The sequence below is a fragment of the Lonchura striata genome, chromosome 10 (assembly GCF_046129695.1).
Source record: "Lonchura striata isolate bLonStr1 chromosome 10, bLonStr1.mat, whole genome shotgun sequence".
NCBI classification, from domain to species: Eukaryota; Metazoa; Chordata; class Aves; order Passeriformes; family Estrildidae; genus Lonchura; species Lonchura striata.
In genome coordinates, this window is record NC_134612.1 from 701,103 (window position 1) to 727,952 (window position 26,850).

Below are 26,850 nucleotides of genomic sequence, written 5' to 3' on the forward strand. Positions count from 1 at the left end.
ATATTGCCCTGGAAAGAGCAGTGTTTTTGGAGTGTGCAGTAAAATCGTGTTTCTGGACAAGGAAGGCATAAGTGCGCTGCGCTCCTAAGCTATCTCCCTGCTAAGACACACTGCTAAAGCTTTTCGCTAGGATGCAGTCTAGTGCAGACGCACACTGCGGCTCTCCGGAGCTGTCCGAAGCGAAGCGCCGGTGGCCGGCGGCTTTCGGCTGAAGCAGCGCTTCGGAGCGTACGGCTGTTGTGTGCGCGAAGCAGCCGCTTCTGCTGCTCCGCGAGCCGGACAGAGCGGTAGCTTGTACGACGGCGAAGAACGAAGCCGCAGAGCACCGGCCTTCTGCGCGCACCCTAAGGACTGCGAGAGGACCGTGGTGGCCGCTTGCCTGCCCCTTCAATTCCATTCTAGCATCCTTAGGGAAGGTGTTCCAGGACAATTTTCCTGAGTTTTGAATTCGTCCTGATGCAGCCCCTCCTGGGAAACTCGTGCTCGTCCTCTGCGTCTCCGAGTGCAGAGACCTCGATGGCAACTGCAGAAAAGAAGGGCTGCGTTGAGTTGTCGAGAAGCAAGAACATAGCCAGCGCCTTGTGTTTGGGAGTCAGCAGCACCTGGACTTTTGCGATTGCCTTCACTGTGCACTGAATGTCGAGATATGTGCACGCTAAAAAACCAAGTTGGGCAAGAGGAGGAAGAGAGCACGGGCATCAGAGAGCATCTGGCATCTTGCCCTGGAAAGGGCAGTGTTTTTGGAGTGTGCAGCAAATCCGTGTTTCTGGACAAGGGAGGCATAAGTGCGCTGCGCTCCTAAGCTATCTCCCTGCTAAGACACACTGCCAAAGCTTTTCGCTATGATGTAGTCCAGTGCAGACGCACACTACGGCTCTCCGGAGCTGTCCGAAGCGAAGCGCCGGTGGCCGGCGTCTTTCGGCTGAAGCAGCGCTTCGGAGCGTACGGCTGTTGTGTGTGCGAAGCAGCCGCTTCTGCTGCTCCGGGAGCCGGAGAGAGCGGTAGCTTGTACGAGGGCGAAGAACGAAGCCGCAGAGCACCGGGCTTCTGCGCGCACCCTAAGGACTGCGAGAGGACTGTGGTGGCCGCTCGCCTGCCCCTTCAATTCCATTCTAGCATCCTTAGGGAAGGTGATCCAGGACAATTTTCCTGAGTTTTGAATTCGTCCTGATGCAGCCCCTCCCGGGAAACTCCTACTCGTCCTCTGCGTCTCCGAGTGCAGAGACCTCGATGGCAACTGCAGAAAAGAAGGGCTGCGTTGAGTTGTCGAGAAGCAAGAACATAGCCAGCGCCTTGTGTTTGGGAGTCAGCAGCACCTGGACTTTTGCGATTGCTTTCACTGTGCACTGAATGCCAGGACGGCATGTGCACGTTAAATCAACGAGCTGGGCAAGAGCAGTTATCGAAAGATCATGGCCGTCAGAAAGCAGCTTATATATTGCCCTGGAAAGAGCAGTGTTTTTGGAGTGTGCAGTAAAATCGTGTTTCTGGACAAGGAAGGCATAAGTGCGCTGCGCTCCTAAGCTATCTCCCTGCGAGACACAGAGCCAAAGCTTTTCGCTATGATGCAGTCTAGTGCAGACGCACACTACGGCTCTCCGGAGCTGTCCGAAGCGAAGCGCCGGTGGCCGGCGTCTTTCGGCTGAAGCAGCGCTTCGGAGCGTACGGCTGTTGTGTGCGCGAAGCAGCCGCTTCTCCTGCTCCGCGAGCCGGACAGAGCGGTAGCTTGTACGAGGGCGAAGAACGAAGCCGCAGAGCACCGGCCTTCTGCGCGCACCCTAAGGACTGCTAGAGAACGGCGGTGGCCGCTCGCCTGCCTCTTCAATTCCCTTCTAGCATCCTTATGGAAGGTGTTCCAGGACAATTTTCCTGAGGTTTGAATTCGTCCTGATGCAGCCCCTCCTGGGAAACTCCTACTCGTCCTCTGCGTCTCCGAGTGCAGAGACCTCGATGGCAACTGCAGAAAAGAAGGGCTGCGTTGAGTTGTCGAGAAGCAAGAACATAGCCAGCGCCTTGTGTTTGGGAGTCAGCAGCACCTGGACATTTGCGATTGCTTTCACTGTGCACTGAATGCCAGGACGGCATGTGCACGTTAAATCAACGAGCTGGGCAAGAGCAGTTATCGAAAGATCACGGCCGTCAGAAAGCAGCTTATATATTGCCCTGGAAAGAGCAGTGTTTTTGGAGTGTGCAGTAAAATCGTGTTTCTGGACAAGGAAGGCATAAGTGCGCTGCGCTCCTAAGCTATCTCCCTGCTAAGACACACTGCTAAAGCTTTTCGCTAGGATGCAGTCTAGTGCAGACGCACACTGCGGCTCTCCGGAGCTGTCCGAAGCGAAGCGCCGGTGGCCGGCGGCTTTCGGCTGAAGCAGCGCTTCGGAGCGTACGGCTGTTGTGTGCGCGAAGCAGCCGCTTCTGCTGCTCCGCGAGCCGGACAGAGCGGTAGCTTGTACGACGGCGAAGAACGAAGCCGCAGAGCACCGGCCTTCTGCGCGCACCCTAAGGACTGCGAGAGGACCGTGGTGGCCGCTTGCCTGCCCCTTCAATTCCATTCTAGCATCCTTAGGGAAGGTGTTCCAGGACAATTTTCCTGAGTTTTGAATTCGTCCTGATGCAGCCCCTCCTGGGAAACTCGTGCTCGTCCTCTGCGTCTCCGAGTGCAGAGACCTCGATGGCAACTGCAGAAAAGAAGGGCTGCGTTGAGTTGTCGAGAAGCAAGAACATAGCCAGCGCCTTGTGTTTGGGAGTCAGCAGCACCTGGACTTTTGCGATTGCCTTCACTGTGCACTGAATGTCGAGATATGTGCACGCTAAAAAACCAAGTTGGGCAAGAGGAGGAAGAGAGCACGGGCATCAGAGAGCATCTGGCATCTTGCCCTGGAAAGGGCAGTGTTTTTGGAGTGTGCAGCAAATCCGTGTTTCTGGACAAGGGAGGCATAAGTGCGCTGCGCTCCTAAGCTATCTCCCTGCTAAGACACACTGCCAAAGCTTTTCGCTATGATGTAGTCCAGTGCAGACGCACACTACGGCTCTCCGGAGCTGTCCGAAGCGAAGCGCCGGTGGCCGGCGTCTTTCGGCTGAAGCAGCGCTTCGGAGCGTACGGCTGTTGTGTGTGCGAAGCAGCCGCTTCTGCTGCTCCGGGAGCCGGAGAGAGCGGTAGCTTGTACGAGGGCGAAGAACGAAGCCGCAGAGCACCGGGCTTCTGCGCGCACCCTAAGGACTGCGAGAGGACTGTGGTGGCCGCTCGCCTGCCCCTTCAATTCCATTCTAGCATCCTTAGGGAAGGTGATCCAGGACAATTTTCCTGAGTTTTGAATTCGTCCTGATGCAGCCCCTCCTGGGAAACTCCTACTCGTCCTCTGCGTCTCCGAGTGCAGAGACCTCGATGGCAACTGCAGAAAAGAAGGGCTGCGTTGAGTTGTCGAGAAGCAAGAACATAGCCAGCGCCTTGTGTTTGGGAGTCAGCAGCACCTGGACTTTTGCGATTGCTTTCACTGTGCACTGAATGCCAGGACGGCATGTGCACGTTAAATCAACGAGCTGGGCAAGAGCAGTTATCGAAAGATCATGGCCGTCAGAAAGCAGCTTATATATTGCCCTGGAAAGAGCAGTGTTTTTGGAGTGTGCAGTAAAATCGTGTTTCTGGACAAGGAAGGCATAAGTGCGCTGCGCTCCTAAGCTATCTCCCTGCGAGACACAGAGCCAAAGCTTTTCGCTATGATGCAGTCTAGTGCAGACGCACACTACGGCTCTCCGGAGCTGTCCGAAGCGAAGCGCCGGTGGCCGGCGTCTTTCGGCTGAAGCAGCGCTTCGGAGCGTACGGCTGTTGTGTGCGCGAAGCAGCCGCTTCTCCTGCTCCGCGAGCCGGACAGAGCGGTAGCTTGTACGAGGGCGAAGAACGAAGCCGCAGAGCACCGGCCTTCTGCGCGCACCCTAAGGACTGCTAGAGAACGGCGGTGGCCGCTCGCCTGCCTCTTCAATTCTCTTCTAGCATCCTTATGGAAGGTGTTCCAGGACAATTTTCCTGAGGTTTGAATTCGTCCTGATGCAGCCCCTCCTGGGAAACTCGTGCTCGTCCTCTGCGTCTCCGAGTGCAGAGACCTCGATGGCAACTGCAGAAAAGAAGGGCTGCGTTGAGTTGTCGAGAAGCAAGAACATAGCCAGCGCCTTGTGTTTGGGAGTCAGCAGCACCTGGACTTTTGCGATTGCTTTCACTGTGCACTGAATGCCAGGACGGCATGTGCACGTTAAATCAACGAGCTGGGCAAGAGCAGTTATCGAAAGATCACGGCCGTCAGAAAGCAGCTTATATATTGCCCTGGAAAGAGCAGTGTTTTTGGAGTGTGCAGTAAAATCGTGTTTCTGGACAAGGAAGGCATAAGTGCGCTGCGCTCCTAAGCTATCTCCCTGCTAAGACACACTGCTAAAGCTTTTCGCTAGGATGCAGTCTAGTGCAGACGCACACTGCGGCTCTCCGGAGCTGTCCGAAGCGAAGCGCCGGTGGCCGGCGTCTTTCGGCTGAAGCAGCGCTTCGGAGCGTACGGCTGTTGTGTGCGCGAAGCAGCCGCTTCTGCTGCTCCGCGAGCCGGACAGAGCGGTAGCTTGTACGAGGGCGAAGAACGAAGCCGCAGAGCACCGGGCTTCTGCGCGCACCCTAAGGACTGCGAGAGGACCGTGGTGGCCGCTCGCCTGCCCCTTCAATTCCATTCTAGCATCCTTATGGAAGGTGATCCAGGACAATTTTCCTGAGTTTTGAATTCGTCCTGATGCAGCCCCTCCTGGGAAACTCCTACTCGTCCTCTGCGTCTCCGAGTGCAGAGACCTCGATGGCAACTGCAGAAAAGAAGGGCTGCGTTGAGTTGTCGAGAAGCAAGAACATAGCCAGCGCCTTGTGTTTGGGAGTCAGCAGCTGCTGGACTTTTGCGATTGCTTTCACTGTGCACTGAATGCCAGGACGGCATGTGCACGTTAAAACAACGAGCTGGGCAAGAGCAGGAAGGGAGCACGGGCATCATAGAGCATCTGGCATCTTGCCCTGGAAAGAGCAGTGTTTTTGGAGTGTGCAGTAAAATCGTGTTTCTGGACAAGGAAGGCATAAGTGCGCTGCGCTCCTAAGCTATCTCCCTGCTAAGACACACTGCTAAAGCTTTTCGCTAGGATGCAGTCTAGTGCAGACGCACACTGCGGCTCTCCGGAGCTGTCCGAAGCGAAGCGCCGGTGGCCGGCGGCTTTCGGCTGAAGCAGCGCTTCGGAGCGTACGGCTGTTGTGTGCGCGAAGCAGCCGCTTCTGCTGCTCCGCGAGCCGGACAGAGCGGTAGCTTGTACGACGGCGAAGAACGAAGCCGCAGAGCACCGGCCTTCTGCGCGCACCCTAAGGACTGCGAGAGGACCGTGGTGGCCGCTCGCCTGCCCCTTCAATTCCATTCTAGCATCCTTAGGGAAGGTGTTCCAGGACAATTTTCCTGAGTTTTGAATTCGTCCTGATGCAGCCCCTCCTGGGAAACTCCTACTTGTCCTCTGCGTCTCCGAGTGCAGAGACCTCGATGGCAACTGCAGAAAAGAAGGGCTGCGTTGAGTTGTCGAGAAGCAAGAACATAGCCAGCGCCTTGTGTTTGGGAGTCAGCAGCACCTGGACTTTTGCGATTGCCTTCACTGTGCACTGAATGTCGAGATATGTGCACGCTAAAAAACCAAGTTGGGCAAGAGGAGGAAGAGAGCACGGGCATCAGAGAGCATCTGGCATCTTGCCCTGGAAAGGGCAGTGTTTTTGGAGTGTGCAGCAAATCCGTGTTTCTGGACAAGGGAGGCATAAGTGCGCTGCGCTCCTAAGCTATCTCCCTGCTAAGACACACTGCCAAAGCTTTTCGCTATGATGTAGTCCAGTGCAGACGCACACTACGGCTCTCCGGAGCTGTCCGAAGCGAAGCGCCGGTGGCCGGCGTCTTTCGGCTGAAGCAGCGCTTCGGAGCGTACGGCTGTTGTGTGTGCGAAGCAGCCGCTTCTGCTGCTCCGGGAGCCGGAGAGAGCGGTAGCTTGTACGAGGGCGAAGAACGAAGCCGCAGAGCACCGGGCTTCTGCGCGCACCCTAAGGACTGCGAGAGGACCGTGGTGGCCGCTCGCCTGCCCCTTCAATTCCATTCTAGCATCCTTATGGAAGGTGATCCAGGACAATTTTCCTGAGTTTTGAATTCGTCCTGATGCAGCCCCTCCTGGGAAACTCCTACTCGTCCTCTGCGTCTCCGAGTGCAGAGACCTCGATGGCAACTGCAGAAAAGAAGGGCTGCGTTGAGTTGTCGAGAAGCAAGAACATAGCCAGCGCCTTGTGTTTGGGAGTCAGCAGCACCTGGACATTTGCGATTGCTTTCACTGTGCACTGAATGCCAGGACGGCATGTGCACGTTAAATCAACGAGCTGGGCAAGAGCAGTTATCGAAAGATCACGGCCGTCAGAAAGCAGCTTATATATTGCCCTGGAAAGAGCAGTGTTTTTGGAGTGTGCAGTAAAATCGTGTTTCTGGACAAGGAAGGCATAAGTGCGCTGCGCTCCTAAGCTATCTCCCTGCTAAGACACACTGCTAAAGCTTTTCGCTAGGATGCAGTCTAGTGCAGACGCACACTGCGGCTCTCCGGAGCTGTCCGAAGCGAAGCGCCGGTGGCCGGCGGCTTTCGGCTGAAGCAGCGCTTCGGAGCGTACGGCTGTTGTGTGCGCGAAGCAGCCGCTTCTGCTGCTCCGCGAGCCGGACAGAGCGGTAGCTTGTACGACGGCGAAGAACGAAGCCGCAGAGCACCGGCCTTCTGCGCGCACCCTAAGGACTGCGAGAGGACCGTGGTGGCCGCTTGCCTGCCCCTTCAATTCCATTCTAGCATCCTTAGGGAAGGTGTTCCAGGACAATTTTCCTGAGTTTTGAATTCGTCCTGATGCAGCCCCTCCTGGGAAACTCGTGCTCGTCCTCTGCGTCTCCGAGTGCAGAGACCTCGATGGCAACTGCAGAAAAGAAGGGCTGCGTTGAGTTGTCGAGAAGCAAGAACATAGCCAGCGCCTTGTGTTTGGGAGTCAGCAGCACCTGGACTTTTGCGATTGCCTTCACTGTGCACTGAATGTCGAGATATGTGCACGCTAAAAAACCAAGTTGGGCAAGAGGAGGAAGAGAGCACGGGCATCAGAGAGCATCTGGCATCTTGCCCTGGAAAGGGCAGTGTTTTTGGAGTGTGCAGCAAATCCGTGTTTCTGGACAAGGGAGGCATAAGTGCGCTGCGCTCCTAAGCTATCTCCCTGCTAAGACACACTGCCAAAGCTTTTCGCTATGATGTAGTCCAGTGCAGACGCACACTACGGCTCTCCGGAGCTGTCCGAAGCGAAGCGCCGGTGGCCGGCGTCTTTCGGCTGAAGCAGCGCTTCGGAGCGTACGGCTGTTGTGTGTGCGAAGCAGCCGCTTCTGCTGCTCCGGGAGCCGGAGAGAGCGGTAGCTTGTACGAGGGCGAAGAACGAAGCCGCAGAGCACCGGCCTTCTGCGCGCACCCTAAGGACTGCGAGAGGACTGTGGTGGCCGCTCGCCTGCCCCTTCAATTCCATTCTAGCATCCTTAGGGAAGGTGATCCAGGACAATTTTCCTGAGTTTTGAATTCGTCCTGATGCAGCCCCTCCTGGGAAACTCCTACTCGTGCCTCTGCGTCTCCGAGTGCAGAGACCTCGATGGCAACTGCAGAAAAGAAGTGCTGCGTTGAGTTGTCGAGAAGCAAGAACATAGCCAGCGCCTTGTGTTTGGGAGTCAGCAGCACCTGGACTTTTGCGATTGCTTTCACTGTGCACTGAATGCCAGGACGGCATGTGCACGTTAAATCAACGAGCTGGGCAAGAGCAGTTATCGAAAGATCATGGCCGTCAGAAAGCAGCTTATATATTGCCCTGGAAAGAGCAGTGTTTTTGGAGTGTGCAGTAAAATCGTGTTTCTGGACAAGGAAGGCATAAGTGCGCTGCGCTCCTAAGCTATCTCCCTGCGAGACACAGAGCCAAAGCTTTTCGCTATGATGCAGTCTAGTGCAGACGCACACTGCGGCTCTCCGGAGCTGTCCGAAGCGAAGCGCCGGTGGCCGGCGGCTTTCGGCTGAAGCAGCGCTTCGGAGCGTACGGCTGTTGTGTGCGCGAAGCAGCCGCTTCTCCTGCTCCGCGAGCCGGACAGAGCGGTAGCTTGTACGAGGGCGAAGAACGAAGCCGCAGAGCACCGGCCTTCTGCGCGCACCCTAAGGACTGCTAGAGAACGGCGGTGGCCGCTCGCCTGCCTCTTCAATTCCCTTCTAGCATCCTTATGGAAGGTGTTCCAGGACAATTTTCCTGAGTTTTGAATTCGTCCTGATGCAGCCCCTCCTGGGAAACTCGTGCTCGTCCTCTGCGTCTCCGAGTGCAGAGACCTCGATGGCAACTGCAGAAAAGAAGGGCTGCGTTGAGTTGTCGAGAAGCAAGAACATAGCCAGCGCCTTGTGTTTGGGAGTCAGCAGCACCTGGACTTTTGCGATTGCTTTCACTGTGCACTGAATGCCAGGACGGCATGTGCACGTTAAATCAACGAGCTGGGCAAGAGCAGTTATCGAAAGATCACGGCCGTCAGAAAGCAGCTTATATATTGCCCTGGAAAGAGCAGTGTTTTTGGAGTGTGCAGTAAAATCGTGTTTCTGGACAAGGAAGGCATAAGTGCGCTGCGCTCCTAAGCTATCTCCCTGCTAAGACACACTGCCAAAGCTTTTCGCTATGATGTAGTCCAGTGCAGACGCACACTACGGCTCTCCGGAGCTGTCCGAAGCGAAGCGCCGGTGGCCGGCGTCTTTCGGCTGAAGCAGCGCTTCGGAGCGTACGGCTGTTGTGTGTGCGAAGCAGCCGCTTCTGCTGCTCCGGGAGCCGGAGAGAGCGGTAGCTTGTACGAGGGCGAAGAACGAAGCCGCAGAGCACCGGGCTTCTGCGCGCACCCTAAGGACTGCGAGAGGACCGTGGTGGCCGCTCGCCTGCCCCTTCAATTCCATTCTAGCATCCTTAGGGAAGGTGATCCAGGACAATTTTCCTGAGTTTTGAATTCGTCCTGATGCAGCCCCTCCTGGGAAACTCCTACTCGTCCTCTGCGTCTCCGAGTGCAGAGACCTCGATGGCAACTGCAGAAAAGAAGGGCTGCGTTGAGTTGTCGAGAAGCAAGAACATAGCCAGCGCCTTGTGTTTGGGAGTCAGCAGCACCTGGACATTTGCGATTGCTTTCACTGTGCACTGAATGCCAGGACGGCATGTGCACGTTAAATCAACGAGCTGGGCAAGAGCAGTTATCGAAAGATCACGGCCGTCAGAAAGCAGCTTATATATTGCCCTGGAAAGAGCAGTGTTTTTGGAGTGTGCAGTAAAATCGTGTTTCTGGACAAGGAAGGCATAAGTGCGCTGCGCTCCTAAGCTATCTCCCTGCTAAGACACACTGCTAAAGCTTTTCGCTAGGATGCAGTCTAGTGCAGACGCACACTGCGGCTCTCCGGAGCTGTCCGAAGCGAAGCGCCGGTGGCCGGCGTCTTTCGGCTGAAGCAGCGCTTCGGAGCGTACGGCTGTTGTGTGCGCGAAGCAGCCGCTTCTGCTGCTCCGCGAGCCGGACAGAGCGGTAGCTTGTACGAGGGCGAAGAACGAAGCCGCAGAGCACCGGGCTTCTGCGCGCACCCTAAGGACTGCGAGAGGACCGTGGTGGCCGCTCGCCTGCCCCTTCAATTCCATTCTAGCATCCTTAGGGAAGGTGATCCAGGACAATTTTCCTGAGTTTTGAATTCGTCCTGATGCAGCCCCTCCTGGGAAACTCCTACTCGTCCTCTGCGTCTCCGAGTGCAGAGACCTCGATGGCAACTGCAGAAAAGAAGGGCTGCGTTGAGTTGTCGAGAAGCAAGAACATAGCCAGCGCCTTGTGTTTGGGAGTCAGCAGCTGCTGGACTTTTGCGATTGCTTTCACTGTGCACTGAATGCCAGGACGGCATGTGCACGTTAAAACAACGAGCTGGGCAAGAGCAGGAAGGGAGCACGGGCATCATAGAGCATCTGGCATCTTGCCCTGGAAAGAGCAGTGTTTTTGGAGTGTGCAGTAAAATCGTGTTTCTGGACAAGGAAGGCATAAGTGCGCTGCGCTCCTAAGCTATCTCCCTGCTAAGACACACTGCTAAAGCTTTTCGCTAGGATGCAGTCTAGTGCAGACGCACACTGCGGCTCTCCGGAGCTGTCCGAAGCGAAGCGCCGGTGGCCGGCGGCTTTCGGCTGAAGCAGCGCTTCGGAGCGTACGGCTGTTGTGTGCGCGAAGCAGCCGCTTCTGCTGCTCCGCGAGCCGGACAGAGCGGTAGCTTGTACGACGGCGAAGAACGAAGCCGCAGAGCACCGGCCTTCTGCGCGCACCCTAAGGACTGCGAGAGGACCGTGGTGGCCGCTCGCCTGCCCCTTCAATTCCATTCTAGCATCCTTAGGGAAGGTGTTCCAGGACAATTTTCCTGAGTTTTGAATTCGTCCTGATGCAGCCCCTCCTGGGAAACTCCTACTTGTCCTCTGCGTCTCCGAGTGCAGAGACCTCGATGGCAACTGCAGAAAAGAAGGGCTGCGTTGAGTTGTCGAGAAGCAAGAACATAGCCAGCGCCTTGTGTTTGGGAGTCAGCAGCACCTGGACTTTTGCGATTGCCTTCACTGTGCACTGAATGTCGAGATATGTGCACGCTAAAAAACCAAGTTGGGCAAGAGGAGGAAGAGAGCACGGGCATCAGAGAGCATCTGGCATCTTGCCCTGGAAAGGGCAGTGTTTTTGGAGTGTGCAGCAAATCCGTGTTTCTGGACAAGGGAGGCATAAGTGCGCTGCGCTCCTAAGCTATCTCCCTGCTAAGACACACTGCCAAAGCTTTTCGCTATGATGTAGTCCAGTGCAGACGCACACTACGGCTCTCCGGAGCTGTCCGAAGCCAAGCGCCGGTGGCCGGCGTCTTTCGGCTGAAGCAGCGCTTCGGAGCGTACGGCTGTTGTGTGTGCGAAGCAGCCGCTTCTGCTGCTCCGGGAGCCGGAGAGAGCGGTAGCTTGTACGAGGGCGAAGAACGAAGCCGCAGAGCACCGGGCTTCTGCGCGCACCCTAAGGACTGCGAGAGGACCGTGGTGGCCGCTCGCCTGCCCCTTCAATTCCATTCTAGCATCCTTAGGGAAGGTGTTCCAGGACAATTTTCCTGAGTTTTGAATTCGTCCTGATGCAGCCCCTCCTGGGAAACTGCTACTCGTCCTCTGCGTCTCCGAGTGCAGAGACCTCGATGGCAACTGCAGAAAAGAAGGGCTGCGTTGAGTTGTCGAGAAGCAAGAACATAGCCAGCGCCTTGTGTTTGGGAGTCAGCAGCACCTGGACTTTTGCGATTGCTTTCACTGTGCACTGAATGCCAGGACGGCATGTGCACGTTAAATCAACGAGCTGGGCAAGAGCAGTTATCGAAAGATCACGGCCGTCAGAAAGCAGCTTATATATTGCCCTGGAAAGAGCAGTGTTTTTGGAGTGTGCAGTAAAATCGTGTTTCTGGACAAGGAAGGCATAAGTGCGCTGCGCTCCTAAGCTATCTCCCTGCGAGACACAGAGCCAAAGCTTTTCGCTATGACGTAGTCCAGTGCAGACGCACACTACGGCTCTCCGGAGCTGTCCGAAGCGAAGCGCCGGTGGCCGGCGTCTTTCGGCTGAAGCAGCGCTTCGGAGCGTACGGCTGTTGTGTGCGCGAAGCAGCCGCTTCTCCTGCTCCGCGAGCCGGACAGAGCGGTAGCTTGTACGAGGGCGAAGAACGAAGCCACAGAGCACCGGCCTTCTGCGCGCACCCTAAGGACTGCTAGAGAACGGCGGTGGCCGCTCGCCTGCCTCTTCAATTCCCTTCTAGCATCCTTATGGAAGGTGTTCCAGGACAATTTTCCTGAGTTTTGAATTCGTCCTGATGCAGCCCCTCCTGGGAAACTCGTGCTCGTCCTCTGCGTCTCCGAGTGCAGAGACCTCGATGGCAACTGCAGAAAAGAAGGGCTGCGTTGAGTTGTCGAGAAGCAAGAACATAGCCAGCGCCTTGTGTTTGGGAGTCAGCAGCACCTGGACTTTTGCGATTGCTTTCACTGTGCACTGAATGCCAGGACGGCATGTGCACGTTAAATCAACGAGCTGGGCAAGAGCAGTTATCGAAAGATCACGGCCGTCAGAAAGCAGCTTATATATTGCCCTGGAAAGAGCAGTGTTTTTGGAGTGTGCAGTAAAATCGTGTTTCTGGACAAGGAAGGCATAAGTGCGCTGCGCTCCTAAGCTATCTCCCTGCTAAGACACACTGCCAAAGCTTTTCGCTATGATGTAGTCCAGTGCAGACGCACACTACGGCTCTCCGGAGCTGTCCGAAGCGAAGCGCCGGTGGCCGGCGTCTTTCGGCTGAAGCAGCGCTTCGGAGCGTACGGCTGTTGTGTGTGCGAAGCAGCCGCTTCTGCTGCTCCGGGAGCCGGAGAGAGCGGTAGCTTGTACGAGGGCGAAGAACGAAGCCGCAGAGCACCGGGCTTCTGCGCGCACCCTAAGGACTGCGAGAGGACCGTGGTGGCCGCTCGCCTGCCCCTTCAATTCCATTCTAGCATCCTTAGGGAAGGTGATCCAGGACAATTTTCCTGAGTTTTGAATTCGTCCTGATGCAGCCCCTCCTGGGAAACTCCTACTCGTCCTCTGCGTCTCCGAGTGCAGAGACCTCGATGGCAACTGCAGAAAAGAAGGGCTGCGTTGAGTTGTCGAGAAGCAAGAACATAGCCAGCGCCTTGTGTTTGGGAGTCAGCAGCACCTGGACATTTGCGATTGCTTTCACTGTGCACTGAATGCCAGGACGGCATGTGCACGTTAAATCAACGAGCTGGGCAAGAGCAGTTATCGAAAGATCACGGCCGTCAGAAAGCAGCTTATATATTGCCCTGGAAAGAGCAGTGTTTTTGGAGTGTGCAGTAAAATCGTGTTTCTGGACAAGGAAGGCATAAGTGCGCTGCGCTCCTAAGCTATCTCCCTGCTAAGACACACTGCTAAAGCTTTTCGCTAGGATGCAGTCTAGTGCAGACGCACACTGCGGCTCTCCGGAGCTGTCCGAAGCGAAGCGCCGGTGGCCGGCGTCTTTCGGCTGAAGCAGCGCTTCGGAGCGTACGGCTGTTGTGTGCGCGAAGCAGCCGCTTCTGCTGCTCCGCGAGCCGGACAGAGCGGTAGCTTGTACGAGGGCGAAGAACGAAGCCGCAGAGCACCGGGCTTCTGCGCGCACCCTAAGGACTGCGAGAGGACCGTGGTGGCCGCTCGCCTGCCCCTTCAATTCCATTCTAGCATCCTTATGGAAGGTGATCCAGGACAATTTTCCTGAGTTTTGAATTCGTCCTGATGCAGCCCCTCCTGGGAAACTGCTACTCGTCCTCTGCGTCTCCGAGTGCAGAGACCTCGATGGCAACTGCAGAAAAGAAGGGCTGCGTTGAGTTGTCGAGAAGCAAGAACATAGCCAGCGCCTTGTGTTTGGGAGTCAGCAGCACCTGGACTTTTGCGATTGCTTTCACTGTGCACTGAATGCCAGGACGGCATGTGCACGTTAAATCAACGAGCTGGGCAAGAGCAGTTATCGAAAGATCACGGCCGTCAGAAAGCAGCTTATATATTGCCCTGGAAAGAGCAGTGTTTTTGGAGTGTGCAGTAAAATCGTGTTTCTGGACAAGGAAGGCATAAGTGCGCTGCGCTCCTAAGCTATCTCCCTGCGAGACACAGAGCCAAAGCTTTTCGCTATGATGCAGTCTAGTGCAGACGCACACTACGGCTCTCCGGAGCTGTCCGAAGCGAAGCGCCGGTGGCCGGCGTCTTTCGGCTGAAGCAGCGCTTCGGAGCGTACGGCTGTTGTGTGCGCGAAGCAGCCGCTTCTCCTGCTCCGCGAGCCGGACAGAGCGGTAGCTTGTACGAGGGCGAAGAACGAAGCCGCAGAGCACCGGCCTTCTGCGCGCACCCTAAGGACTGCTAGAGAACGGCGGTGGCCGCTCGCCTGCCTCTTCAATTCCCTTCTAGCATCCTTATGGAAGGTGTTCCAGGACAATTTTCCTGAGTTTTGAATTCGTCCTGATGCAGCCCCTCCTGGGAAACTCGTGCTCGTCCTCTGCGTCTCCGAGTGCAGAGACCTCGATGGCAACTGCAGAAAAGAAGGGCTGCGTTGAGTTGTCGAGAAGCAAGAACATAGCCAGCGCCTTGTGTTTGGGAGTCAGCAGCACCTGGACTTTTGCGATTGCTTTCACTGTGCACTGAATGCCAGGACGGCATGTGCACGTTAAATCAACGAGCTGGGCAAGAGCAGTTATCGAAAGATCACGGCCGTCAGAAAGCAGCTTATATATTGCCCTGGAAAGAGCAGTGTTTTTGGAGTGTGCAGTAAAATCGTGTTTCTGGACAAGGAAGGCATAAGTGCGCTGCGCTCCTAAGCTATCTCCCTGCTAAGACACACTGCCAAAGCTTTTCGCTATGATGTAGTCCAGTGCAGACGCACACTACGGCTCTCCGGAGCTGTCCGAAGCGAAGCGCCGGTGACCGGCGTCTTTCGGCTGAAGCAGCGCTTCGGAGCGTACGGCTGTTGTGTGTGCGAAGCAGCCGCTTCTGCTGCTCCGGGAGCCGGACTGAGCGGTAGCTTGTACGAGGGCGAAGAACGAAGCCGCAGAGCACCGGCCTTCTGCGCGCACCCTAAGGACTGCGAGAGGACCGTGGTGGCCGCTCGCCTGCCCCTTCAATTCCATTCTAGCATCCTTAGGGAAGGTGATCCAGGACAATTTTCCTGAGTTTTGAATTCGTCCTGATGCAGCCCCTCCTGGGAAACTCCTACTCGTCCTCTGCGTCTCCGAGTGCAGAGACCTCGATGGCAACTGCAGAAAAGAAGGGCTGCGTTGAGTTGTCGAGAAGCAAGAACATAGCCAGCGCCTTGTGTTTGGGAGTCAGCAGCACCTGGACATTTGCGATTGCTTTCACTGTGCACTGAATGCCAGGACGGCATGTGCACGTTAAATCAACGAGCTGGGCAAGAGCAGTTATCGAAAGATCACGGCCGTCAGAAAGCAGCTTATATATTGCCCTGGAAAGAGCAGTGTTTTTGGAGTGTGCAGTAAAATCGTGTTTCTGGACAAGGAAGGCATAAGTGCGCTGCGCTCCTAAGCTATCTCCCTGCTAAGACACACTGCTAAAGCTTTTCGCTAGGATGCAGTCTAGTGCAGACGCACACTGCGGCTCTCCGGAGCTGTCCGAAGCGAAGCGCCGGTGGCCGGCGTCTTTCGGCTGAAGCAGCGCTTCGGAGCGTACGGCTGTTGTGTGCGCGAAGCAGCCGCTTCTGCTGCTCCGCGAGCCGGACAGAGCGGTAGCTTGTACGAGGGCGAAGAACGAAGCCGCAGAGCACCGGGCTTCTGCGCGCACCCTAAGGACTGCGAGAGGACCGTGGTGGCCACTCGCCTGCCCCTTCAATTCCATTCTAGCATCCTTAGGGAAGGTGATCCAGGACAATTTTCCTGAGTTTTGAATTCGTCCTGATGCAGCCCCTCCTGGGAAACTCCTACTCGTCCTCTGCGTCTCCGAGTGCAGAGACCTCGATGGCAACTGCAGAAAAGAAGGGCTGCGTTGAGTTGTCGAGAAGCAAGAACATAGCCAGCGCCTTGTGTTTGGGAGTCAGCAGCTGCTGGACTTTTGCGATTGCTTTCACTGTGCACTGAATGCCAGGACGGCATGTGCACGTTAAAACAACGAGCTGGGCAAGAGCAGGAAGGGAGGACGGGCATCATAGAGCATCTGGCATCTTGCCCTGGAAAGAGCAGTGTTTTTGGAGTGTGCAGTAAAATCGTGTTTCTGGACAAGGAAGGCATAAGTGCGCTGCGCTCCTAAGCTATCTCCCTGCTAAGACACACTGCTAAAGCTTTTCGCTAGGATGCAGTCTAGTGCAGACGCACACTGCGGCTCTCCGGAGCTGTCCGAAGCGAAGCGCCGGTGGCCGGCGGCTTTCGGCTGAAGCAGCGCTTCGGAGCGTACGGCTGTTGTGTGCGCGAAGCAGCCGCTTCTGCTGCTCCGCGAGCCGGACAGAGCGGTAGCTTGTACGACGGCGAAGAACGAAGCCGCAGAGCACCGGCCTTCTGCGCGCACCCTAAGGACTGCGAGAGGACCGTGGTGGCCGCTCGCCTGCCCCTTCAATTCCATTCTAGCATCCTTAGGGAAGGTGTTCCAGGACAATTTTCCTGAGTTTTGAATTCGTCCTGATGCAGCCCCTCCTGGGAAACTCCTACTTGTCCTCTGCGTCTCCGAGTGCAGAGACCTCGATGGCAACTGCAGAAAAGAAGGGCTGCGTTGAGTTGTCGAGAAGCAAGAACATAGCCAGCGCCTTGTGTTTGGGAGTCAGCAGCACCTGGACTTTTGCGATTGCCTTCACTGTGCACTGAATGTCGAGATATGTGCACGCTAAAAAACCAAGTTGGGCAAGAGGAGGAAGAGAGCACGGGCATCAGAGAGCATCTGGCATCTTGCCCTGGAAAGGGCAGTGTTTTTGGAGTGTGCAGCAAATCCGTGTTTCTGGACAAGGGAGGCATAAGTGCGCTGCGCTCCTAAGCTATCTCCCTGCTAAGACACACTGCCAAAGCTTTTCGCTATGATGTAGTCCAGTGCAGACGCACACTACGGCTCTCCGGAGCTGTCCGAAGCCAAGCGCCGGTCGCCGGCGTCTTTCGGCTGAAGCAGCGCTTCGGAGCGTACGGCTGTTGTGTGTGCGAAGCAGCCGCTTCTGCTGCTCCGGGAGCCGGACAGAGCGGTAGCTTGTACGAGGGCGAAGAACGAAGCCGCAGAGCACCGGGCTTCTGCGCGCACCCTAAGGACTGCGAGAGGACCGTGGTGGCCGCTCGCCTGCCCCTTCAATTCCATTCTAGCATCCTTAGGGAAGGTGATCCAGGACAATTTTCCTGAGTTTTGAATTCGTCCTGATGCAGCCCCTCCTGGGAAACTCCTACTCGTCCTCTGCGTCTCCGAGTGCAGAGACCTCGATGGCAACTGCAGAAAAGAAGGGCTGCGTTGAGTTGTCGAGAAGCAAGAACATAGCCAGCGCCTTGTGTTTGGGAGTCAGCAGCACCTGGACTTTTGCGATTGCTTTCACTGTGCACTGAATGCCAGGACGGCATGTGCACGTTAAATCAACGAGCTGGGCAAGAGCAGTTATCGAAAGATCACGGCCGTCAGAAAGCAGCTTATATATTGCCCTGGAAAGAGCAGTGTTTTTGGAGTGTGCAGTAAAATCGTGTTTCTGGACAAGGAAGGCATAAGTGCGCTGCGCTCCTAAGCTATCTCCCTGCGAGACACAGAGCCAAAGCTTTTCGCTATGACGTAGTCCAGTGCAGACGCACACTACGGCTCTCCGGAGCTGTCCGAAGCGAAGCGCCGGTGGCCGGCGTCTTTCGGCTGAAGCAGCGCTTCGGAGCGTACGGCTGTTGTGTGCGCGAAGCAGCCGCTTCTCCTGCTCCGCGAGCCGGACAGAGCGGTAGCTTGTACGAGGGCGAAGAACGAAGCCGCAGAGCACCGGCCTTCTGCGCGCACCCTAAGGACTGCTAGAGAACGGCGGTGGCCGCTCGCCTGCCTCTTCAATTCCCTTCTAGCATCCTTATGGAAGGTGTTCCAGGACAATTTTCCTGAGTTTTGAATTCGTCCTGATGCAGCCCCTCCTGGGAAACTCGTGCTCGTCCTCTGCGTCTCCGAGTGCAGAGACCTCGATGGCAACTGCAGAAAAGAAGGGCTGCGTTGAGTTGTCGAGAAGCAAGAACATAGCCAGCGCCTTGTGTTTGGGAGTCAGCAGCACCTGGACATTTGCGATTGCTTTCACTGTGCACTGAATGCCAGGACGGCATGTGCACGTTAAATCAACGAGCTGGGCAAGAGCAGTTATCGAAAGATCACGGCCGTCAGAAAGCAGCTTATATATTGCCCTGGAAAGAGCAGTGTTTTTGGAGTGTGCAGTAAAATCGTGTTTCTGGACAAGGAAGGCATAAGTGCGCTGCGCTCCTAAGCTATCTCCCTGCTAAGACACACTGCCAAAGCTTTTCGCTATGATGTAGTCCAGTGCAGACGCACACTACGGCTCTCCGGAGCTGTCCGAAGCGAAGCGCCGGTGGCCGGCGTCTTTCGGCTGAAGCAGCGCTTCGGAGCGTACGGCTGTTGTGTGTGCGAAGCAGCCGCTTCTGCTGCTCCGGGAGCCGGAGAGAGCGGTAGCTTGTACGAGGGCGAAGAACGAAGCCGCAGAGCACCGGCCTTCTGCGCGCACCCTAAGGACTGCGAGAGGACCGTGGTGGCCGCTCGCCTGCCCCTTCAATTCCATTCTAGCATCCTTAGGGAAGGTGATCCAGGACAATTTTCCTGAGTTTTGAATTCGTCCTGATGCAGCCCCTCCTGGGAAACTCCTACTCGTCCTCTGCGTCTCCGAGTGCAGAGACCTCGATGGCAACTGCAGAAAAGAAGGGCTGCGTTGAGTTGTCGAGAAGCAAGAACATAGCCAGCGCCTTGTGTTTGGGAGTCAGCAGCACCTGGACATTTGCGATTGCTTTCACTGTGCACTGAATGCCAGGACGGCATGTGCACGTTAAATCAACGAGCTGGGCAAGAGCAGTTATCGAAAGATCACGGCCGTCAGAAAGCAGCTTATATATTGCCCTGGAAAGAGCAGTGTTTTTGGAGTGTGCAGTAAAATCGTGTTTCTGGACAAGGAAGGCATAAGTGCGCTGCGCTCCTAAGCTATCTCCCTGCTAAGACACACTGCTAAAGCTTTTCGCTAGGATGCAGTCTAGTGCAGACGCACACTGCGGCTCTCCGGAGCTGTCCGAAGCGAAGCGCCGGTGGCCGGCGTCTTTCGGCTGAAGCAGCGCTTCGGAGCGTACGGCTGTTGTGTGCGCGAAGCAGCCGCTTCTGCTGCTCCGCGAGCCGGACAGAGCGGTAGCTTGTACGAGGGCGAAGAACGAAGCCGCAGAGCACCGGGCTTCTGCGCGCACCCTAAGGACTGCGAGAGGACCGTGGTGGCCGCTCGCCTGCCCCTTCAATTCCATTCTAGCATCCTTAGGGAAGGTGATCCAGGACAATTTTCCTGAGTTTTGAATTCGTCCTGATGCAGCCCCTCCTGGGAAACTCCTACTCGTCCTCTGCGTCTCCGAGTGCAGAGACCTCGATGGCAACTGCAGAAAAGAAGGGCTGCGTTGAGTTGTCGAGAAGCAAGAACATAGCCAGCGCCTTGTGTTTGGGAGTCAGCAGCTGCTGGACTTTTGCGATTGCTTTCACTGTGCACTGAATGCCAGGACGGCATGTGCACGTTAAATCAACGAGCTGGGCAAGAGCAGTTATCGAAAGATCACGGCCGTCAGAAAGCAGCTTATATATTGCCCTGGAAAGAGCAGTGTTTTTGGAGTGTGCAGTAAAATCGTGTTTCTGGACAAGGAAGGCATAAGTGCGCTGCGCTCCTAAGCTATCTCCCTGCGAGACACAGAGCCAAAGCTTTTCGCTATGATGCAGTCTAGTGCAGACGCACACTACGGCTCTCCGGAGCTGTCCGAAGCGAAGCGCCGGTGGCCGGCGTCTTTCGGCTGAAGCAGCGCTTCGGAGCGTACGGCTGTTGTGTGCGCGAAGCAGCCGCTTCTCCTGCTCCGCGAGCCGGACAGAGCGGTAGCTTGTACGAGGGCGAAGAACGAAGCCGCAGAGCACCGGCCTTCTGCGCGCACCCTAAGGACTGCTAGAGAACGGCGGTGGCCGCTCGCCTGCCTCTTCAATTCCCTTCTAGCATCCTTATGGAAGGTGTTCCAGGACAATTTTCCTGAGTTTTGAATTCGTCCTGATGCAGCCCCTCCTGGGAAACTCGTGCTCGTCCTCTGCGTCTCCGAGTGCAGAGACCTCGATGGCAACTGCAGAAAAGAAGGGCTGCGTTGAGTTGTCGAGAAGCAAGAACATAGCCAGCGCCTTGTGTTTGGGAGTCAGCAGCACCTGGACTTTTGCGATTGCTTTCACTGTGCACTGAATGCCAGGACGGCATGTGCACGTTAAATCAACGAGCTGGGCAAGAGCAGTTATCGAAAGATCACGGCCGTCAGAAAGCAGCTTATATATTGCCCTGGAAAGAGCAGTGTTTTTGGAGTGTGCAGTAAAATCGTGTTTCTGGACAAGGAAGGCATAAGTGCGCTGCGCTCCTAAGCTATCTCCCTGCTAAGACACACTGCCAAAGCTTTTCGCTATGATGTAGTCCAGTGCAGACGCACACTACGGCTCTCCGGAGCTGTCCGAAGCGAAGCGCCGGTGGCCGGCGTCTTTCGGCTGAAGCAGCGCTTCGGAGCGTACGGCTGTTGTGTGCGCGAAGCAGCCGCTTCTGCTGCTCCGGGAGCCGGACTGAGCGGTAGCTTGTACGAGGGCGAAGAACGAAGCCGCAGAGCACCGGCCTTCTGCGCGCACCCTAAGGACTGCGAGAGGACCGTGGTGGCCGCTCGCCTGCCCCTTCAATTCCATTCTAGCATCCTTAGGGAAGGTGATCCAGGACAATTTTCCTGAGTTTTGAATTCGTCCTGATGCAGCCCCTCCTGGGAAACTCCTACTCGTCCTCTGCGTCTCCGAGTGCAGAGACCTCGATGGCAACTGCAGAAAAGAAGGGCTGCGTTGAGTTGTCGAGAAGCAAGAACATAGCCAGCGCCTTGTGTTTGGGAGTCAGCAGCACCTGGACATTTGCGATTGCTTTCACTGTGCACTGAATGCCAGGACGGCATGTGCACGTTAAATCAACGAGCTGGGCAAGAGCAGTTATCGAAAGATCACGGCCGTCAGAAAGCAGCTTATATATTGCCCTGGAAAGAGCAGTGTTTTTGGAGTGTGCAGTAAAATCGTGTTTCTGGACAAGGAAGGCATAAGTGCGCTGCGCTCCTAAGCTATCTCCCTGCTAAGACACACTGCTAAAGCTTTTCGCTAGGATGCAGTCTAGTGCAGACGCACACTGCGGCTCTCCGGAGCTGTCCGAAGCGAAGCGCCGGTGGCCGGCGTCTTTCGGCTGAAGCAGCGCTTCGGAGCGTACGGCTGTTGTGTGCGCGAAGCAGCTGCTTCTGCTGCTCCGCGAGCCGGACAGAGCGGTAGCTTGTACGAGGGCGAAGAACGAAGCCGCAGAGCACCGGCCTTCTGCGCGCACCCTAAGGACTGCGAGAGGACCGTGGTGGCCGCTCGCCTGCCCCTTCAATTCCATTCTAGCATCCTTAGGGAAGGTGATCCAGGACAATTTTCCTGAGTTTTGAATTCGTCCTGATGCAGCCCCTCCTGGGAAACTCCTACTCGTCCTCTGCGTCTCCGAGTGCAGAGACCTCGATGGCAACTGCAGAAAAGAAGGGCTGCGTTGAGTTGTCGAGAAGCAAGAACATAGCCAGCGCCTTGTGTTTGGGAGTCAGCAGCACCTGGACATTTGCGATTGCTTTCACTGTGCACTGAATGCCAGGACGGCATGTGCACGTTAAATCAACGAGCTGGGCAAGAGCAGTTATCGAAAGATCACGGCCGTCAGAAAGCAGCTTATATATTGCCCTGGAAAGAGCAGTGTTTTTGGAGTGTGCAGTAAAATCGTGTTTCTGGACAAGGAAGGCATAAGTGCGCTGCGCTCCTAAGCTATCTCCCTGCTAAGACACACTGCCAAAGCTTTTCGCTATGATGTAGTCCAGTGCAGACGCACACTACGGCTCTCCGGAGCTGTCCGAAGCGAAGCGCCGGTGACCGGCGTCTTTCGGCTGAAGCAGCGCTTCGGAGCGTACGGCTGTTGTGTGTGCGAAGCAGCCGCTTCTGCTGCTCCGGGAGCCGGACTGAGCGGTAGCTTGTACGAGGGCGAAGAACGAAGCCGCAGAGCACCGGCCTTCTGCGCGCACCCTAAGGACTGCGAGAGGACCGTGGTGGCCGCTCGCCTGCCCCTTCAATTCCATTCTAGCATCCTTAGGGAAGGTGATCCAGGACAATTTTCCTGAGTTTTGAATTCGTCCTGATGCAGCCCCTCCTGGGAAACTCCTACTCGTCCTCTGCGTCTCCGAGTGCAGAGACCTCGATGGCAACTGCAGAAAAGAAGGGCTGCGTTGAGTTGTCGAGAAGCAAGAACATAGCCAGCGCCTTGTGTTTGGGAGTCAGCAGCACCTGGACATTTGCGATTGCTTTCACTGTGCACTGAATGCCAGGACGGCATGTGCACGTTAAATCAACGAGCTGGGCAAGAGCAGTTATCGAAAGATCACGGCCGTCAGAAAGCAGCTTATATATTGCCCTGGAAAGAGCAGTGTTTTTGGAGTGTGCAGTAAAATCGTGTTTCTGGACAAGGAAGGCATAAGTGCGCTGCGCTCCTAAGCTATCTCCCTGCTAAGACACACTGCTAAAGCTTTTCGCTAGGATGCAGTCTAGTGCAGACGCACACTGCGGCTCTCCGGAGCTGTCCGAAGCGAAGCGCCGGTGGCCGGCGTCTTTCGGCTGAAGCAGCGCTTCGGAGCGTACGGCTGTTGTGTGCGCGAAGCAGCTGCTTCTGCTGCTCCGCGAGCCGGACAGAGCGGTAGCTTGTACGAGGGCGAAGAACGAAGCCGCAGAGCACCGGCCTTCTGCGCGCACCCTAAGGACTGCGAGAGGACCGTGGTGGCCGCTCGCCTGCCCCTTCAATTCCATTCTAGCATCCTTAGGGAAGGTGATCCAGGACAATTTTCCTGAGTTTTGAATTCGTCCTGATGCAGCCCCTCCTGGGAAACTCCTACTCGTCCTCTGCGTCTCCGAGTGCAGAGACCTCGATGGCAACTGCAGAAAAGAAGGGCTGCGTTGAGTTGTCGAGAAGCAAGAACATAGCCAGCGCCTTGTGTTTGGGAGTCAGCAGCACCTGGACATTTGCGATTGCTTTCACTGTGCACTGAATGCCAGGACGGCATGTGCACGTTAAATCAACGAGCTGGGCAAGAGCAGTTATCGAAAGATCACGGCCGTCAGAAAGCAGCTTATATATTGCCCTGGAAAGAGCAGTGTTTTTGGAGTGTGCAGTAAAATCGTGTTTCTGGACAAGGAAGGCATAAGTGCGCTGCGCTCCTAAGCTATCTCCCTGCTAAGACACACTGCTAAAGCTTTTCGCTAGGATGCAGTCTAGTGCAGACGCACACTGCGGCTCTCCGGAGCTGTCCGAAGCGAAGCGCCGGTGGCCGGCGTCTTTCGGCTGAAGCAGCGCTTCGGAGCGTACGGCTGTTGTGTGCGCGAAGCAGCCGCTTCTGCTGCTCCGCGAGCCGGACAGAGCGGTAGCTTGTACGAGGGCGAAGAACGAAGCCGCAGAGCACCGGGCTTCTGCGCGCACCCTAAGGACTGCGAGAGGACCGTGGTGGCCACTCGCCTGCCCCTTCAATTCCATTCTAGCATCCTTAGGGAAGGTGATCCAGGACAATTTTCCTGAGTTTTGAATTCGTCCTGATGCAGCCCCTCCTGGGAAACTCCTACTCGTCCTCTGCGTCTCCGAGTGCAGAGACCTCGATGGCAACTGCAGAAAAGAAGGGCTGCGTTGAGTTGTCGAGAAGCAAGAACATAGCCAGCGCCTTGTGTTTGGGAGTCAGCAGCTGCTGGACTTTTGCGATTGCTTTCACTGTGCACTGAATGCCAGGACGGCATGTGCACGTTAAAACAACGAGCTGGGCAAGAGCAGGAAGGGAGCACGGGCATCATAGAGCATCTGGCATCTTGCCCTGGAAAGAGCAGTGTTTTTGGAGTGTGCAGTAAAATCGTGTTTCTGGACAAGGAAGGCATAAGTGCGCTGCGCTCCTAAGCTATCTCCCTGCTAAGACACACTGCTAAAGCTTTTCGCTAGGATGCAGTCTAGTGCAGACGCACACTGCGGCTCTCCGGAGCTGTCCGAAGCGAAGCGCCGGTGGCCGGCGGCTTTCGGCTGAAGCAGCGCTTCGGAGCGTACGGCTGTTGTGTGCGCGAAGCAGCCGCTTCTGCTGCTCCGCGAGCCGGACAGAGCGGTAGCTTGTACGAGGGCGAAGAACGAAGCCGCAGAGCACCGGGCTTCTGCGCGCACCCTAAGGACTGCGAGAGGACCGTGGTGGCCGCTCGCCTGCCCCTTCAATTCCATTCTAGCATCCTTAGGGAAGGTGTTCCAGGACAATTTTCCTGAGTTTTGAATTCGTCCTGATGCAGCCCCTCCTGGGAAACTCCTACTCGTCCTCTGCGTCTCCGAGTGCAGAGACCTCGATGGCAACTGCAGAAAAGAAGGGCTGCGTTGAGTTGTCGAGAAGCAAGAACATAGCCAGCGCCTTGTGTTTGGGAGTCAGCAGCACCTGGACTTTTGCGATTGCCTTCACTGTGCACTGAATGTCGAGATATGTGCACGCTAAAAAACCAAGTTGGGCAAGAGGAGGAAGAGAGCACGGGCATCAGAGAGCATCTGGCATCTTGCCCTGGAAAGGGCAGTGTTTTTGGAGTGTGCAGCAAATCCGTGTTTCTGGACAAGGGAGGCATAAGTGCGCTGCGCTCCTAAGCTATCTCCCTGCTAAGACACACTGCCAAAGCTTTTCGCTATGATGTAGTCCAGTGCAGACGCACACTACGGCTCTCCGGAGCTGTCCGAAGCCAAGCGCCGGTCGCCGGCGTCTTTCGGCTGAAGCAGCGCTTCGGAGCGTACGGCTGTTGTGTGTGCGAAGCAGCCGCTTCTGCTGCTCCGGGAGCCGGAGAGAGCGGTAGCTTGTACGAGGGCGAAGAACGAAGCCGCAGAGCACCGGGCTTCTGCGCGCACCCTAAGGACTGCGAGAGGACCGTGGTGGCCGCTCGCCTGCCCCTTCAATTCCATTCTAGCATCCTTAGGGAAGGTGATCCAGGACAATTTTCCTGAGTTTTGAATTCGTCCTGATGCAGCCCCTCCTGGGAAACTCCTACTCGTCCTCTGCGTCTCCGAGTGCAGAGACCTCGATGGCAACTGCAGAAAAGAAGGGCTGCGTTGAGTTGTCGAGAAGCAAGAACATAGCCAGCGCCTTGTGTTTGGGAGTCAGCAGCACCTGGACTTTTGCGATTGCTTTCACTGTGCACTGAATGCCAGGACGGCATGTGCACGTTAAATCAACGAGCTGGGCAAGAGCAGTTATCGAAAGATCACGGCCGTCAGAAAGCAGCTTATATATTGCCCTGGAAAGAGCAGTGTTTTTGGAGTGTGCAGTAAAATCGTGTTTCTGGACAAGGAAGGCATAAGTGCGCTGCGCTCCTAAGCTATCTCCCTGCGAGACACAGAGCCAAAGCTTTTCGCTATGACGTAGTCCAGTGCAGACGCACACTACGGCTCTCCGGAGCTGTCCGAAGCGAAGCGCCGGTGGCCGGCGTCTTTCGGCTGAAGCAGCGCTTCGGAGCGTACGGCTGTTGTGTGCGCGAAGCAGCCGCTTCTCCTGCTCCGCGAGCCGGACAGAGCGGTAGCTTGTACGAGGGCGAAGAACGAAGCCGCAGAGCACCGGCCTTCTGCGCGCACCCTAAGGACTGCTAGAGAACGGCGGTGGCCGCTCGCCTGCCTCTTCAATTCCCTTCTAGCATCCTTATGGAAGGTGTTCCAGGACAATTTTCCTGAGTTTTGAATTCGTCCTGATGCAGCCCCTCCTGGGAAACTCGTGCTCGTCCTCTGCGTCTCCGAGTGCAGAGACCTCGATGGCAACTGCAGAAAAGAAGGGCTGCGTTGAGTTGTCGAGAAGCAAGAACATAGCCAGCGCCTTGTGTTTGGGAGTCAGCAGCACCTGGACTTTTGCGATTGCTTTCACTGTGCACTGAATGCCAGGACGGCATGTGCACGTTAAATCAACGAGCTGGGCAAGAGCAGTTATCGAAAGATCACGGCCGTCAGAAAGCAGCTTATATATTGCCCTGGAAAGAGCAGTGTTTTTGGAGTGTGCAGTAAAATCGTGTTTCTGGACAAGGAAGGCATAAGTGCGCTGCGCTCCTAAGCTATCTCCCTGCTAGGACACACTGCCAAAGCTTTTCGCTATGATGTAGTCCAGTGCAGACGCACACTACGGCTCTCCGGAGCTGTCCGAAGCGAAGCGCCGGTGGCCGGCGTCTTTCGGCTGAAGCAGCGCTTCGGAGCGTACGGCTGTTGTGTGTGCGAAGCAGCCGCTTCTGCTGCTCCGGGAGCCGGAGAGAGCGGTAGCTTGTACGAGGGCGAAGAACGAAGCCGCAGAGCACCGGGCTTCTGCGCGCACCCTAAGGACTGCGAGAGGACCGTGGTGGCCGCTCGCCTGCCCCTTCAATTCCATTCTAGCATCCTTAGGGAAGGTGATCCAGGACAATTTTCCTGAGTTTTGAATTCGTCCTGATGCAGCCCCTCCTGGGAAACTCCTACTCGTCCTCTGCGTCTCCGAGTGCAGAGACCTCGATGGCAACTGCAGAAAAGAAGGGCTGCGTTGAGTTGTCGAGAAGCAAGAACATAGCCAGCGCCTTGTGTTTGGGAGTCAGCAGCACCTGGACATTTGCGATTGCTTTCACTGTGCACTGAATGCCAGGACGGCATGTGCACGTTAAATCAACGAGCTGGGCAAGAGCAGATATCGAAAGATCACGGCCGTCAGAAAGCAGCTTATATATTGCCCTGGAAAGAGCAGTGTTTTTGGAGTGTGCAGTAAAATCGTGTTTCTGGACAAGGAAGGCATAAGTGCGCTGCGCTCCTAAGCTATCTCCCTGCTAAGACACACTGCTAAAGCTTTTCGCTAGGATGCAGTCTAGTGCAGACGCACACTGCGGCTCTCCGGAGCTGTCCGAAGCGAAGCGCCGGTGGCCGGCGTCTTTCGGCTGAAGCAGCGCTTCGGAGCGTACGGCTGTTGTGTGC